The sequence below is a fragment of the Pan troglodytes genome, chromosome 4, assembly GCF_028858775.2.
Source record: "Pan troglodytes isolate AG18354 chromosome 4, NHGRI_mPanTro3-v2.0_pri, whole genome shotgun sequence".
NCBI lineage: Eukaryota > Metazoa > Chordata > Mammalia > Primates > Hominidae > Pan > Pan troglodytes.
Window position 1 is genome coordinate 23,033,700 of NC_072402.2, and position 15,138 is coordinate 23,048,837.

The following is a 15,138-nucleotide window of genomic DNA, read 5'->3' on the forward strand; positions in this document are numbered from 1 at the left end:
CTAGTGAGACGGAACCACACATGTCACAGAAATTACAGATGCTTCTAATATAGGCAGAGACAAGGTACTCTTGATAAAAGGATCAGCAAAGAAGAGCAAGTGCATGTTAAAGAAAACTATCTGATAAATTCAGTTCTAATTTCTGTTCAATCTGGAAAGGGGGGCTACAATAATGACTATGTCTATTCAAGCACATATACAAATTTACCTTAGAAAGGACCATCAGGCCGGGTGCGGAGGCTCACACCTAAAATCCCAGCACTTTGGAGGCCGAGGCAGGCGGATCATGAGGTCAGGAAATCGAGGCCATCCTGGCTAACATGGTGAAACCCCATCTCTGCTAAAAATACAAAAAAAATTAGCTAGGCGTGGTGGTGGGTGCCTGTAATCCCAGCTACTCGGGAGACTGAGGCAGGAGAATGGCGTGAACCTGGGAGGTGGAGCTTGCAGTGAGCCAATATCGCTCCATTGCACTTCAGCCTGGGAGAGAGTGAGAATCCAGGTAAAAAAAAAAAAAAAAAAAAAAAGACCATCATAAAAAAGAAGCTGAGTCAGTTTGTTATGAGACATTTGTAATTATTTACATGATCATCATGCTCAACCTCTAGGTCCAGGACACTATAAAGTTAGCAACATTTGTTCATGTCTGCAAAACTGCAATTAATTTCAATTGAAATGTAGCCATAATTGTTGAATATACCCACATTATTTTCTCAAAAGGAGATTTGCGATAGCTGTTGTCTTCATTTTTCAAGTTAGCAAAACCTGTGATGCACATTGTAAATGCTCAATATGGCTTCATCGCAAAGTAAATACCTTTCCTTATGTGCAAAGAATTTGGCTCACACATGTTGTACAGATATTCATATGGTTAGAGTAATTCAACTGCATGGCAGGGAGACACAATTTATGGTCATTCCTCTGGTATACTAGGGAATTATTCATATACCTTCTTCTGTTTGGGGGGAAGAAAGTGTGAGCCTGAGATCTGATCAAATGTGATTTCTTTATTAGACTCAGGCATGAGTCTCTAAATATCCACCTTGCAAATTGGGGAAGCTTTAAAGTGGGTATTTTCTGCTCTCCAAAGGTGGTTTTCTGGAAAGGGAAAGAGATTGGAAGGCATTCTGGTATGCCTGTGTTGTAATCAGTAAAGTTAGGCCAGGAAATTCCAGATGTATCTTCATTTCTGCATTTCTTCTTACAACAATCCATACTGTTTCTTTTCACAACACAGATCAAGAACTTAAGGCTTTCTTGAAACTGTTGAATTCACATCAAGTGTTTTTCTTCCCCAAAAGGATCTTTTGCTGAGGTAATTTCTTTCTGTGACAAAACTTGCTATGAAATTTTACTTTTCTATTATATTAATTAAGTTTGTATAACAAAGTACCACAAACTTAGTGGCTGGAAAAAATACAGACTTATTCTCTTATAACTGGATGTCAGACATTTAAAATCAAGGTGTTGGCAGGGCTAGTTCCTTCTGGAGGCTCCAGTTAAGAATTTGTTTCTTGTCTCTTCCAGCTTCTAGTAGCTGCCAAGCATTCCTTGGCTCATGGCTTCCTCATTCCAGTCTCTGATTTTGTAGTTATTTCACTTTCTCTTCTCTCTGCCCTCCTGTCTTCCTCTTATAAGAACATTTGTGATTACATCAAGTCCACCAGAATAATTCAGGATAATTGACCTATCTCAAGATACTTAGCTTAATCCTATTTGCAAAGTTTCTTTTCTCATCTAGGGTGACATATTTACAGGTTCTAGGGATTGGGGATAGACATCTGTGAGGGTCATTATTCAGCTTATCACACCTGTATAAATAGATTTTTAGAACATTAAATAGTAGTTTACTATTTTGAATGACTATAAGTCACCATTTTTGTTTATACCACAGACACTTCACACTGTGAATGCTAGACCTGTCTTGAGCTCCAAAATTCCAGGGGATACTGATTTTCCTGTGACTTCCTACTCCAGAATAATGTTACACAAAAACTGGAACCATATTGAACTAACATAGCCATTCTGAGTCCTGGACTTGAGTCTGCTCTTCAAATGACTTCAAGGAGCACTGCATGTGTCAGAATCCTTGGACTCAAACCAACAGCATGCTTTCCCATAAAAGTGACCAAGAAGCTGTGGTCAGGAAACTTTATTGATTTTTAAAGAAGTGTTCTCTAAGAAAAAAGAGGATCTTGGTGATTACAAACTATTTCTTAAAAAGACTTTTGATTTCATCTCTCAGCTTTGCTTCAACATTGACAATTCTGCACCAGTTACTTGTGATTGTTGTTTTTCTGTTAGATGTCATGTTATGGCTATACTTTACCTCTATTTATTTTCTATAATTTATGGAAGGGAGTGTTATCTAGGCTTTCTCCAGATGTACGGCTGACTGACTGGCCCTTGAGTGGGCCTGAGTGGGTTTGTCTTGCTGTCTGTGAAGAGGGTTTTTTTTTTTTTTTTTGGCTCCAGTTTCCTTCTTTGAGGAGGAGGGTTATGGGGTTGGTGTAGACATGGCCTGGGGTGAACTGCTGAAGTGATTGCTGCACCTTATGACTGTAGACTCTTCTTTATTTTTTTAAGAAGTTATGACCCGGTGAAATGTCATAGAGAACTTCAGGAATTTATGACCCATTAAATAGGAACTTTTGCTCTGTTGGAAATATTTGGCAGAAAGCTTCCTGTCACCTCCTCCCACAGAGCTGGAGGGAAAGATCAGTGAGCATGTGTCCCTCAGGCTCCTAGCTCTCGGTCCCCTCTCCCCTCTTTCCTTCCTGCCAGTGACCCTGCTGAGGGCAATCCCTGCCTGTAGAGCAGGAGGCCAGCACTGTCCACCTGCTCCTCCTGTGACTAGATGGGAAATCTCAACACAGGGTGCAACACATAGGAAGTTCATCTATACTTTCATTCTAGACTGTTTTCCAACATATTTTTGGCAGTAAAATAAAACAGATATGGTCTTTTTATTTCCACCCACTAAATCTCAATTATTTCAGAAGAGAGGGGTTTGATTAATTGGTACCAGAAACCCCAACAGGGAGCACTACAAATTGTTGCACCTAAAAACTCATCTTTCATGTTTAAAATTTAAAAATGCATCCTTTATACATTGCCCCGCTTTCAAAATAAGTGTTTTATTGACGCTTCCTCTCACTGTCTCTGTCTCTCTCTCTCACATCTCTTGCACCCCATCTCTATCTTTTTCACCTTTCTCTCTCTCCTTAGCTCTTCCCTCCTTCCCCCCTCTCTTTCTCTCTTTCTCTCTCTCATACACACACACACACACACACACACACACTCACACACACACACACACACACACACATGGTTTGGTTGGATCATTGGGGCAGTTTCCCCCATGCTGTTCTTGTGATAGTGAGGGAGTTCTCATGAAACCTGATGGTTTAAAAGTGGTACTTGCCCCTTCACTCTCTCTGTCTCCTGCTGCCTTGTGAAGAAGGTGCCTGCTTCTCCTTCACCTTCTGCCATGATTGTAGGTTTCCTGAGGGCTCCCCAGCCATGCTGAACTGTGAGTCAATTAAACCTCTTTCCTTTATAAATTACCCAGTCTCAGGCAGTTCTTTATAGCAGTGTGAAAATGGACACACACACACACACACACACACACACACACCCTACAGAGCACAGAAGCAGAGCTAATGAGTTGAACAATTTAATTATTTTGTATATTAAATTTGTTTTGGTTGCAATCACACCCTTGAGTCTCTAGAAACTTTGAAGAAGAAGTCTTATATGTGCCAGTTGTTCTGACTCATTCATTCAATTCATTTAATAAATATTGAGCATCTGTTATGCACCAGACACTGTTCTAGGTGCTTGGAATATATTGATGAATTAAAGAGAAAAATATCCCTGCCCTCATGGAGCTTATGCTCTTGCAGAGAGAGACAAACTACAAACAATACACATAATACATATAAGTGATTTGGTCTTTTGCAAGGTGATAAATGCTACGGAGAATAAGAACAGAGAGAGGGCTCTGTACACGGAGAGGGGCAGAGCAGTCCATGGTTGAACAGGGGTCTCTGAAGGTGTGTGTGTAGCAGTGAGGGAAGGGGTGGAAATGCCAATGGAAAGGAAGTCATATGTAAGAAGGGCACAGCAAAAGGGCTTGGTGTGACGTATGGCATCCTTTCATGACAGGAAAGAGTGGGCCGATGCAGGAGCTCATTGTACTCCCCAAACATGTCTGAGACACATACCCTGCCACTACTCTAGCCCTTCACTGCTTTTATTCTCCTTATGCCTGAAATGTCTGAAAGCCAATCTGCACTGTGAAGGATGGAGATGGCAGAGGTTATGGGCATAATGGAAATAATTCAGAATTAGTTTCAAGAGACTTGCAATGTAGCCTTGGGGTTTTGCTTCTAACTACTATGAGACATTGGACAAGCCACTTAAGCTTTTGGGTCTCAATTTCTTCATTTGTAAAATGAGAGAGTTAGGCATATGATGCCACTTAACTCTCTCCTTCTTGGAGTCCATAGGAGCAAACAGGAAAGTGGGGAAGAAATAAGAAGGCAAGAGGAGATGGAGCTAAACAAAGTCAAATAAAACAGGAATGGAGTATTTGGACAAAGGGAGAAAGGGACAAAAGATAATGAAGGAAAAAAGAAGACAAATGTAAAAGTAGCCAGAAAGTATTCCAATATAACGCAGATATAACCATAGATAGATGAGCAATTACCTTCTCCCCTTTTACATTTCTGGAAAACTACTTTTGTTGTAGCTCCAGCACTGTATGCTGTGAAATACATTTGGTGGGTCTTCTTCCTTGTTTTCTGGTGTACAAATCCTAGAATTCTTAGGCTGTCCAAAGGGCTGTCTTTTTGTATGCCAAAGTTGACCAACAGCTTTAGGATGGGGCTGGTCACCAGATAGACAGAGACATAATTAGAGGGTTGGGACTTTTAGCCCCACCCCACTACCTCCTGGGAGAGGAGAGGAGCTGAAGGTCAAGTTGATCACCAATGGCCAATGATTTAATCAATCATATATATGTAATAAAGCCTCCATAGAACCCAAAGAGGACAGGGTTGAGAGAGCTTCTGGATAGCTAAACACAAGGAGGTTCCTGAAGGGTAGCACGCCCAGGGAGGGAATGGAAGCTCCCTGCCCCTTCTCCCATGCCTCTTCATCTGTATCCTTTTTAATATCCTTTATAATAAGTTGGTAAATGTAAGTGAGTGTTTTCCTGAGTTCTGTCAGCTGCTCTAGTAAATTAGTCAAACCCAAAGAGGGGGTCATGAAAACCCCAACTTAAAGCCAGTCGGTCAGAAGTTCTGAAGGCTCAGGCTTGTGACTGGTGTCTTGGGGGGCAGAAGAGGGGCAGTCTTGGGGACTGATCCCCCAATCCGTTGAATCTGACACTATCTATGTACAGGTAGATTTGTTGGAATCACATTGGAGGACATCCAGCTGGTGTCCAATGCTTGGTGTGTGGGGAAAAACTGCTATAATTTAGTCATAGAAGTCTGTGCTGATGATTGTTGTCATGTTGTGGTGTGAGAGCAGGAGAAAAACCCTGTTTGAGAGAATGCTCCTAAAACATGTACATAAAAAACATCCTGCTCAATTCCCTACAGAAGTATTCCTTGAATGTGGGTTTCTGGGGTCTCAGATGGAACTTAGAATTCATGTTTCAGGATCCAGATAAAATTATGGTATTCACTTACATATTTTAGACATAAAGATTACAGGAGCTTTTAGGTCTTTGGTAACCTATCCACCTTGGATAACACTCTTTTAATGGGAAAATAGGATTCAAACAACTGGGAGCATATTTTATAATTCTGATTGCTTTCTGTGTCTTAATTAATTTTGACATCATCCCAGAGTATATCTGTTTTCAAAGAGATTAACAGTCAGCTTTTGCTTATCTGGCTTACATATTTCATTTTACAGGTTTTTCCTGACAAACTCCTCTCTCCCATGCTTGGCATCTTCCTCCCTCCTGGCCATTTCCCAATTTATTAGCACCAACCTCTAGAGGGAAGATAAGGGAATAAATAAAATATAAATCACTTAATTCCTATAAACTATTGCAAAAACTGGCAAAGGGTAGAGGTTGAAAGCAAAGGCCAAGTAAAGTTTAAGTTACAGACGAGAAGAGATAAGGCTTTTCCTACTTTGCACATTAAAATTGGTCCCACATAGGCATGAGGGCATCTTAAAATATTGATGAGCTCCACATAGCAACTCTAAATAGATAGATAAAGGGGTAAAGGACATAGTTGAAGAAGTTGGCCTTGGAAAGGAATAGAGCACCACATCTAAAAAAAAAGTGAACAGTAAGGGTGGATAATGATAGATACCTATCAAGAGAGGGCGGGGACAACGTTGAGGTACTTGATGCTTGATGGACTCTATTTTCTTCCTTCTGAAAAGGAAGAGACATAGCCATCTTCCTAGGGACAGTGGGGCAGGAGGAGGCTTGTAGAGAATGAGAAGGGTTTGGATCAGCTGGTATGAAGAGTAGGAAAAGGAGTCAAGTAAAGATAAAATAATTGTTAGGTAGTGTTCAAGAATTAGTAAAAGCTTATCTACCATGATCAAGTGGGCTTCATCCCTGGGATGCAAGGCTGGTTCAACATACGCAAATCAATAAACATAATCCAGCATATAAACAGAACCAAAGGCAAAAACCACATGATTATCTCAATAGATGCAGAAAAGGCCTTTGACAAAATTCAACAATGCTTCAGGCTAAAAACTCTCAATAAATTAGGTATTGATGGGATGTATCTCAAAATAACAAGAGCTATTTATGACAAACCCACAGCCAATATCATACTGAATGGGCAAAAACTGGAAGCATTCCCTTTGAAAACTGGCACAAGACAGGGATGCCCTCTCTCACCACTCCTATTCAAGATAGTGTTGGAAGTTCTGGCCAGGGCAATCAGGCAGGAGAAGGAAATAAAGGGTATTCAGTTAGGGAAAGAGGAAGTCAAATTGTCCCTATTTGCAGATGACATCATTGTAAATTTAGAAAACCCCATCGTCTCAGCCCAAAATCTCCTTAAGCTGATAAGCAACCTCAGCAAAGTCTCAGGATGCAAAATCAATGTACAAAAATCACAAGCATTCTTATACACCAATAACAGACAAACAGAGAGCCAAATCATGAGTGAACTCCCATTCACAATTGCTTCAAAGAGAATAAAATACCTAGGAATCCAGCTTACAAGGGATGTGAAGGACCTCTTCAAGGAGAACTACAAATCACTGCTCAACGAAATAAAAGAGGACACAAACAAATGGAAGAACATTCCATGCTCATGGATAGGAAGAATTAATATCATGAAAATGGCCATAGTGCCCAAGGTTATTTATAGATTCAATGCCATCCCCATCAAGCTACCAATGACTTTCTTCACAGAATTGGAAAAAACTACTTTAAAGTTCATATGGAACCAAAAGAGAGCCCACATTGCCAAGTCAATCCTAAGCCAAAAGAACAAAGCTGGAGGCATCACGCTACCTGACTTCAAACTATACTACAAGGCTACAGTAACCAAAACAGCATGGTACTGGTACCAAAACAGAGATATAGACCAATGGAACAGAACAGAGCCCTCAGAAATAATGCTGCAAATCTACAACCATCTGATCTTTGACACACCTGACAAAAACAAGAAATAGGGAAAGGATTCCCTATTTAATAAATGGTGCTGGGAAAACTGGCTAGCCATATGTAGAAAGCTGAAACTGGATCCCTTCTTTACACCTTATACAAAAATTAATTCAAGATGGATTAAAGACTTAAATGTTAGACCTCAAACCATAAAAACCCTAGAAGAAAACCTAGGCAATACCATTCAGGACATAGGCATGGGCAAGGACTTCGTGTCTAAAACACCAAAAGCAATGGCAACAAAAGCCAAAATTGACGAGTGGGATCTAATTAAACTAAAGAGCTTCTGCACAGCAAAAGAAACTACCATCAGAGTGAACAGGCAACCTACAGAATGGAAGAAAATTTTTGCATTCTACTCATCTGACAAAGGGCTAATATCCAGTATCTACAAAGAACTCAAACAAATTTACAAGAAAAAAACAACACCATCAAAAAGTGGGCAAAGGATATGAACAGACACTTCTCAAAAGAAGATATTTATGCAGCCAACAGACACATGAAAAAATGCTCATCATCACTGGCCATCAGAGAAATGCAAATCAAAACCACAATGAAATACCATCTCACACCAGTTAGAATGGTGATCATTAAAAAGTCAGGAAACAACAGGTATGGAGAGGATGTGGAGAAATAAGAACAATTTTACACTGTTGGTGGGACTGTAAACTAGTTCAACCATCATGGAAGGCAGTGTGGCAATTCCTCAAGGATCTAGAACTAGAAATACCATTTGACTCAGCCATCCCATTACTGGGTATATACCCAAAGGATTATAAATCATGCTGCTATAAAGACACATGCACATGTATGTTCATTGCGGCACTATTCACAATAGCAAAGACTTGGAACCAACCCAAATGTCCATCAATGATAGACTGGATTAAGAAAACGTGGCATATACACATCATGGAATACTATGCAGCCATAAAAAAGGATGAGTTAATGTCCTTTGTAGGGACATGGATGAAACTGGAAACCATCATTCTCAGCAAACTATTGCAAGGTCAAAAAACCAAACACTGCATGTTCTCACTCATAGGTGGGAATTGAACAATGAGCACACTTGGACACAGGAAGGGTAGCATCACATACTGGTGCCTTTTGTGGGGTGGGGGAGAGGGGAGGGATAGCATTAGGAGATACACCTAATGTAAATGACGAGTTAATGGGTGCAGCACACCAACATGGCACATGTATACATATGTAACAAACCTGCACGCTGTGCACATGTACCCTAGAACTTAAAGTATAATAAATAAATAAGTAAATTACTTCATGAATGCAAAAAAAAAGAATTAGTAGAAATTCCTAAATTTGCAAAAATTATTAGCACAGTTAAGAGATTTTCCTGGGTGCCTTCAGAAGCCTAGGAACAGGAGTAGATAAAAATGAATAGAAGGGCTCATTCCTGATGTGGAATTTTCAGGATGGTTACAGCAGAAGAGTAAGGGAAGACGATGGAGAAGAAACTGGTCTGAAGAGATATTATCTGTGTTATTTCATTAAAGCAGCAGCAATTTCTCAATAAAAAAGGTATTTGTTAGACATTGAGTCTAATTTACAGATGAACAAAGTTTGAAATAGCAGGTTTTCAAAAGTGGTAAAAGCCTGTAGTACTCTCTGATTCCAGGAATGTTCTTTTCCACTGTACATTGCCTTATGGGAGTGAGTGAATTGGAGGTTTTGGTAATATTGTCATTAAAATTATTACATTAACAGTGAGATTAATTCAGGTAGTTGGAGTTGGAACCTAAGTAGGCGGGGGTTGACGTGTTGGGGAATATATTAAACGTGAAGAGTAGGTTTTGAGGCAACACAGTAGCAGGAACCCATTATAACACTATCCATACATTATAACACTGTGAATAGAGCAGGAGACCCCACTCTCTGAGTGAATTATTTTGTAAGTGGAGACAAGGTCCAGGATGTGGCCACGACATTGTTACAATGAAATGAAGATGAAAGGCTAGAGAAGCTCCCAATGGAGGAGAATTACAAGTATAAAGAGATCATCTACTTAGTGTGGAAGTGACACAAGATGATGCCTGGAGATTAGGAAAAGAGTGCAAACCAGGGGCAAGAATCATCAGTGACTGTGGAGACAGATAAAAAAGGGGTGTGTGATAAACAAGAAGCCACTAGAGAGCAGAAATATACTCCTGCTTTGTCTGGCCTGACCCTCCCATACACCATGAGCTGGCTGGCCCATCAAGGTCAGTAATCATCACTTTTAGATTTTCCTATAAAATCCCAGTCACCTTCCACGTCACTTCTTTCTAACATGCACTTTCTCTGAGCTTATTTCAAGTCTACATTAAAACTCTTGGCTCTATGAGTCTAACCACATCCATAACTGACACTGGACTTGGCTTTTCTCATATTCAAACTTCAGCTTTTTTTTTTTTCCTAATGAACTCTTATTCATGAGGCTGTCTTTTGTGTCCTCCTTGTTTCTTGGGTTAGAAATCCCGGCCATAACTTTTACCCTAAACCACATCCCTGTGTCTTAGAGAGTGGCATATCTGGAAGGCAGGAGCTTCAAAGAACAGCTGGCCTTTCAGTGAAGTGGCAAAACAATATTGGGCTGATTCAGAACAAAGAGTGCCATCTACTGAAAGGCCACTTAGCTGTTTAGTAATTTATTCAGCTGTGTGAGTTATCATAAAATAGTCTCACAATAGCATTGTGAAAAACATGAGATGGGAGAAAAGGACATGAAATGTTATAGCCAGGTAATCCTAAAATGTGGTGGTTAAAGGCGGAAGTCAAGGTCCACCCTTACCCACTGAAAAAAGGGTCTCTGAGATTGTTTTCCTTCCTATGGGATTCTGTGGGAAGTTTCCAATAGACAGTCACCTAGAATAGGGAAATGGCTTTTTATTACTAAAGATGAATATTTAATAATAATCATTTGGAGAATTAAAATAGTTCAAAATGACAAAGTAGACCAAAGTAAACTAGGATAAAACAGAAACAAATTATTATATGGAGGCAAGGAATCCTATTCCTGTATGGCAAGACGATGGTACCTGAATTCATAATGTACAGTGGTCCAAGCAGATTGGTTAGAGAGCAACAACCGCATGCATTTTGCAGGGAATGTCTCTCACCCTGTTGCCACTTTTTTCAGTGCTCCATATGCTAGATTGCAACTACAGATTTAGCCCTTTTGCCCAAAGGCATCTGAACCTGTGAAAAGCCTAGCTGGGGCACTTTCTATTGTTCATTGACAACTTGTCAATTTACTTCCAGGCAAAATAATTCATAAACATGATAAGTAAGGCAGATAAAACAAGAATTCTTTCACACTTTGCAACTTTACTGCAAAAATGGCTTATTTTCCATAAATGTGTGAAATCTCCCCTCTGAATTGTGACTGTGCATTGAACTTTAAAACTGTTTAGAAACAGCACAAGCATTTCACAATTCCTGACTGTAATAAGATGAATGTTAAATATTAAACATGCATTAAAAGTGATAAAATAAAAGATTTTCAAACGTTCACTAGCATCACCATATTTCTCTTTGATTCTCAGAGTTAATAAAAGTTAAGTTTAACAATACTCTCTAAGAGACAAATGTTTAAACACTATCTTCTAAATTTGACATTTCATATATTTATATTAGCTATTATCAAAACCCTTATGTCAGTTAAAAAAAGATAAACTATATTATTATTAAATTCAAAAGCAGTATGTGGTATGTTAGCATATGTTCATACTGTAATGAAGTGGCTTTTGTTTCTGATATTTATAATCATTCCATTTCTAATGTACTGTTTAAATATTGAAAGCTAATTGTGAATTCTTTTAGGTAAAATATTTTAAGTAGATAATAATTTTGAAATATATTATTCTCTAAGGCAAAGCGGTCTATTTATGTGTAGTTATTTATAAAGTCATAGTCTTTAATGAAGCCATGTTCCCTGGATTCAATTCCCTGGTAATGGATTTGATTTTAAGCTTCTTGCTTACTGTGATGCCATCCCACAGTTACACTCGGCGGCCTCCTGATTTTTCCCAGGTGAACCTCCATAACACCAAACATCCTAATTTTGGACAGACTGAAAATGAAGGGAAAAACGAATGAGATGGGATCCAAACATACAAGACCAGGTTCAGCTTCCTGGGTTTGTTCTTCTTTTGTGACCTTTGCCCCTTAGACACAGCCTAGATTCCCGACATTTCCAGATAGAGGGTTTGAAGGTCCTATTAGCCTTTTCCCCCTATTTCCCCACATTTTCTTGACTTACTGTAGAATATTTATAAACAGGAACACATATGCATCTGTTACATAACAAATGGCGTTTGGGAAATAAGTGAGAGAACACGAGAAAAGAAATTTCAAAGACTGCAAAAAAAGGGGAGTACAACAAATCTGTGATAAACAAGGGTGCCTCAAAATAGGACACGTTTTGCAGGAGGCAGCGTCGAATAGTAGAAAGAGCCCGGAACTGGGGGGCCAGGGACCTGGGTTCCGATTACGTCACTGGTATTGAAGTTCTGATTCTCGAGGAGTCCATCCAGTTCGGACCTTGGTTTGGATCAGTTTTCCCCTCTTGGGAGAAAGAGGACAGTGCTGGCTGGGCTCCAGATCCCCTACTGATTTTTTTTTTCCTTTTGAACACAGGGATTTCCTGTAAGATTTTAAATGAAGAAAGTCTTCTACTGCTGTATAAAGAAAAAAAAAAAGAAGAAGAAAGGTATTTACTGCCAGATCTAAAATTATATTATTGTGTGAATAATGTATTTAGATGATCTAACTTAATTCATAAAATGTTTTTCCAAACAAAATCATGTAGATTACAGATTACTCTTGTGTTTGCTTTAAAACAGGTGATGAATATTATGAAAAACTCCATCACCTGATTTTTGTGTGAACACAGAGAATATACATACCTGTACCAATGAACCTTCATTTTAAATGCTACTTTTTCTACCTGAATTTTTCCAGCATTCTTATCCTATAAGCTGGGGACTGCAGCAGCTTATATGATATTAGAGATTAATAAATCTCTAATTTATTAATCTGTTAGTTTTGTTTTAAAAAATACTAGTTTTTTTAAAAACCTAACAGATTAATAAAATAGAGAATGTATTTTTTACATGCTGTGTGATGTTCCAATTTCCACATCTGAGTATCTTGGCTTCATCATACGCAATTCATCATCCTGGCCATTGGCTATATAGAAGCAGGCCTCTTCCTCCCTACCCCAACCCCATTTTATCTAACTGTTACTTCCCACCCTCAATTCGTGGACTGTTTTTCTCCCCTCAGCATGAATGATCATGTAATTTTCCCATGAAACTAAATCTAGTTTATGTGCCCAATTCTCTAATTGTCAAGGTCATTTAAAATTTTGTTATTATTATTTTTAAATATGTTCACCATGTAACTTAATCTGGCATCCTTAGCAAATTAATAAGCACACTATACACATTGTTACTAAAATTGTTGAAGATTGTCACTTGAAAAACCTTGCAAAGAGAAAGAGCAGTAACCTAGGAGTAAATTGTTCAGGATTGTTGGAGAAATAGAGTATTTGTTGTAGAAATTCACCCCAAGCAGATATTGTAAGAAGTTAGAAGAAAAGCAGTGAGTTAAAATTAAGAAAGGCAAATAATAGGGCTCTATAAGAGTCAGGAGTATAAGAACGAGAACAAAAAAAAAAAAGAGGAAAAATAAAGATATAAACCAAATGTGTATTTTGGCGCTATCAAGATACAGAACTTGTATTGAATATGCAAGTTTAGAATGTATTTGTTTAATTTAAAGCACTTTGTTTCATTTAAATACACAGCAAAGAGACTGCTTAGCGCTGGACGTCAATTAATATTCTTCCAAAGGACTGGCAGGAAGCCATGGTGGACGTCTAGTCAGAGACAGTGTGTCACACTACTGTTGACTGTAAAATTAATTACCATTTCTAAACAAGAACTCTGTGATGCATATTCTTCCAGGCAAACTACACTGCCCTCCTAGCATTAAAGGTTATAAATAATTATTTTTTCTTAAACGCTCTTTAGAGGAATTACAAGCAAAAACATTAACAGTCTCAAAAATAATGATAAAAAGAACACCCATCTATGGTGGGACAAGTCGACATTGTGAAGACAGGATTGAATATTAAGAAGTGTCACCTACCTAAAGTAAGTGTTAGACATTCGCATGATGGCATCAGCTGCTGATCTAATGCATCTGGAGCTGCCCTGTCACTAAGGCATTGCTAACCAAGGCAGAGACACAGACAAAGCTGCTTCATCATTAATGTCAGTAAAAGGATCTGGAGGAAAAATAGAGAGTCTCTGGAGACCTTGTCTGGACTTTTTGGAGCCTGGACAACAGTCCTTTCCAACAACAGTCTTTTCCAACCCAATAGCAGCTGCAACAAAAGAAAAAAGGAGGGCATTGACTTGAGTTGTCGTTAAGTTCAAAGAGGGAAGAATAGTAGCCTATGATGAACCTTTATAGTCAGAGTTATTAATAGGGAGTTCTTTTTTATAGCTTTTGAAAATATCACATTTATGAAGACTGCTAAATTATCCGGGGTTATTGTTTGGCATGTGTTGACTGGTCAGTTTTAAGCTGATAAAATTAAAATCTTTTCTATCTCTGAAGAGGCTAGAAGAGTACAAAATTCCTTTCTCAGGGTTGTAGCATATAGATTTAAAATAGCACTATCAATCTAGGGAAGTACACTTCTGGCTCTTAGTTGGGTACAGATTGGTTCAAGGATCATATTCAATGAGAAGTTATTAATGTTTCAGAGGCAACTAAAAGGACACATAAAATGATGTTCTGCAGGGGTCTGTCTAGGATGGTAATATTTAACATTTTATCAGTGACTTGGATGATAAAATATGGAACATGCTCATAAAGTTTCACAGAGGACTCTAAGTTGGGAGACGTAACAACAACCTTGGAAGATTGACTTATAATTCAAGATGACCTTGAGAAGTCAGCAGAGGAGTCATTCATGATCAGGTTTACATCCACTGTGTAGCTTAATGAGTGAGGTTTGAACAATTGGCAAAATGGTAAAAAGAGGGACATGGGTAGACAAATATGAAATGCACTAAATACGAGTAACCTGGTAAATACAAGTTGTACCGGAAAGAAGCATGCACGATACTGGAGAGTGCGAATGGCATAATATACAGGATTATGGCATAGTTTGATGCTCTATGATTCAAATTAAGAACGATATAACAGACTGAGAACTACTCAATAAAGGCAAAAATGAAAGAACCATAAGAGGAAAAGTGAAATGACTTACGGTGGATGGGTACAGGGAAGTGAGGCCAAAGTCACTTAGGTGGGGAAAAATGAGATGGAATGAATGTGTATCAGCCCTTGGGGTGGGGGTAAAATTGTTACTGATGTTAAACAGGGCTTGCATGGGACTCTTCCACGCTATTCAGCTGCTATTGTTTTTCTTTGTACCACAGGCCTGGGCTGGTCCAGAGCTGACCTAG

The 15,138-nt window shown here is 38.8% G+C and overlaps 2 long non-coding RNA genes across 4 annotated transcripts in view; one reads left to right on the forward strand and one right to left on the reverse strand.

Annotated features, from left to right (window-relative positions):
* Positions 1 to 15,138, forward strand: part of LOC129143942 (uncharacterized) — a 169,102-nt gene that overhangs the window by 117,753 nt on the left and 36,211 nt on the right. The window contains exon 4 of the long non-coding RNA XR_008547902.2: positions 12,293 to 12,365. This is a non-coding gene — a long non-coding RNA (uncharacterized LOC129143942). The remainder of the gene's footprint in view (positions 1 to 12,292; positions 12,366 to 15,138) is intronic.
* The window catches only part of LOC104006368 (uncharacterized), a 129,035-nt gene continuing 124,858 nt past the window's right edge, over positions 10,962 to 15,138 (reverse strand). For all 3 annotated transcript variants that reach the window (XR_680072.5, XR_680073.5, XR_010157177.1), the window contains 2 exons: positions 13,808 to 14,045; positions 10,962 to 12,333 (listed from right to left, as the gene is read on the reverse strand). This is a non-coding gene — a long non-coding RNA (uncharacterized LOC104006368). The remainder of the gene's footprint in view (positions 12,334 to 13,807; positions 14,046 to 15,138) is intronic.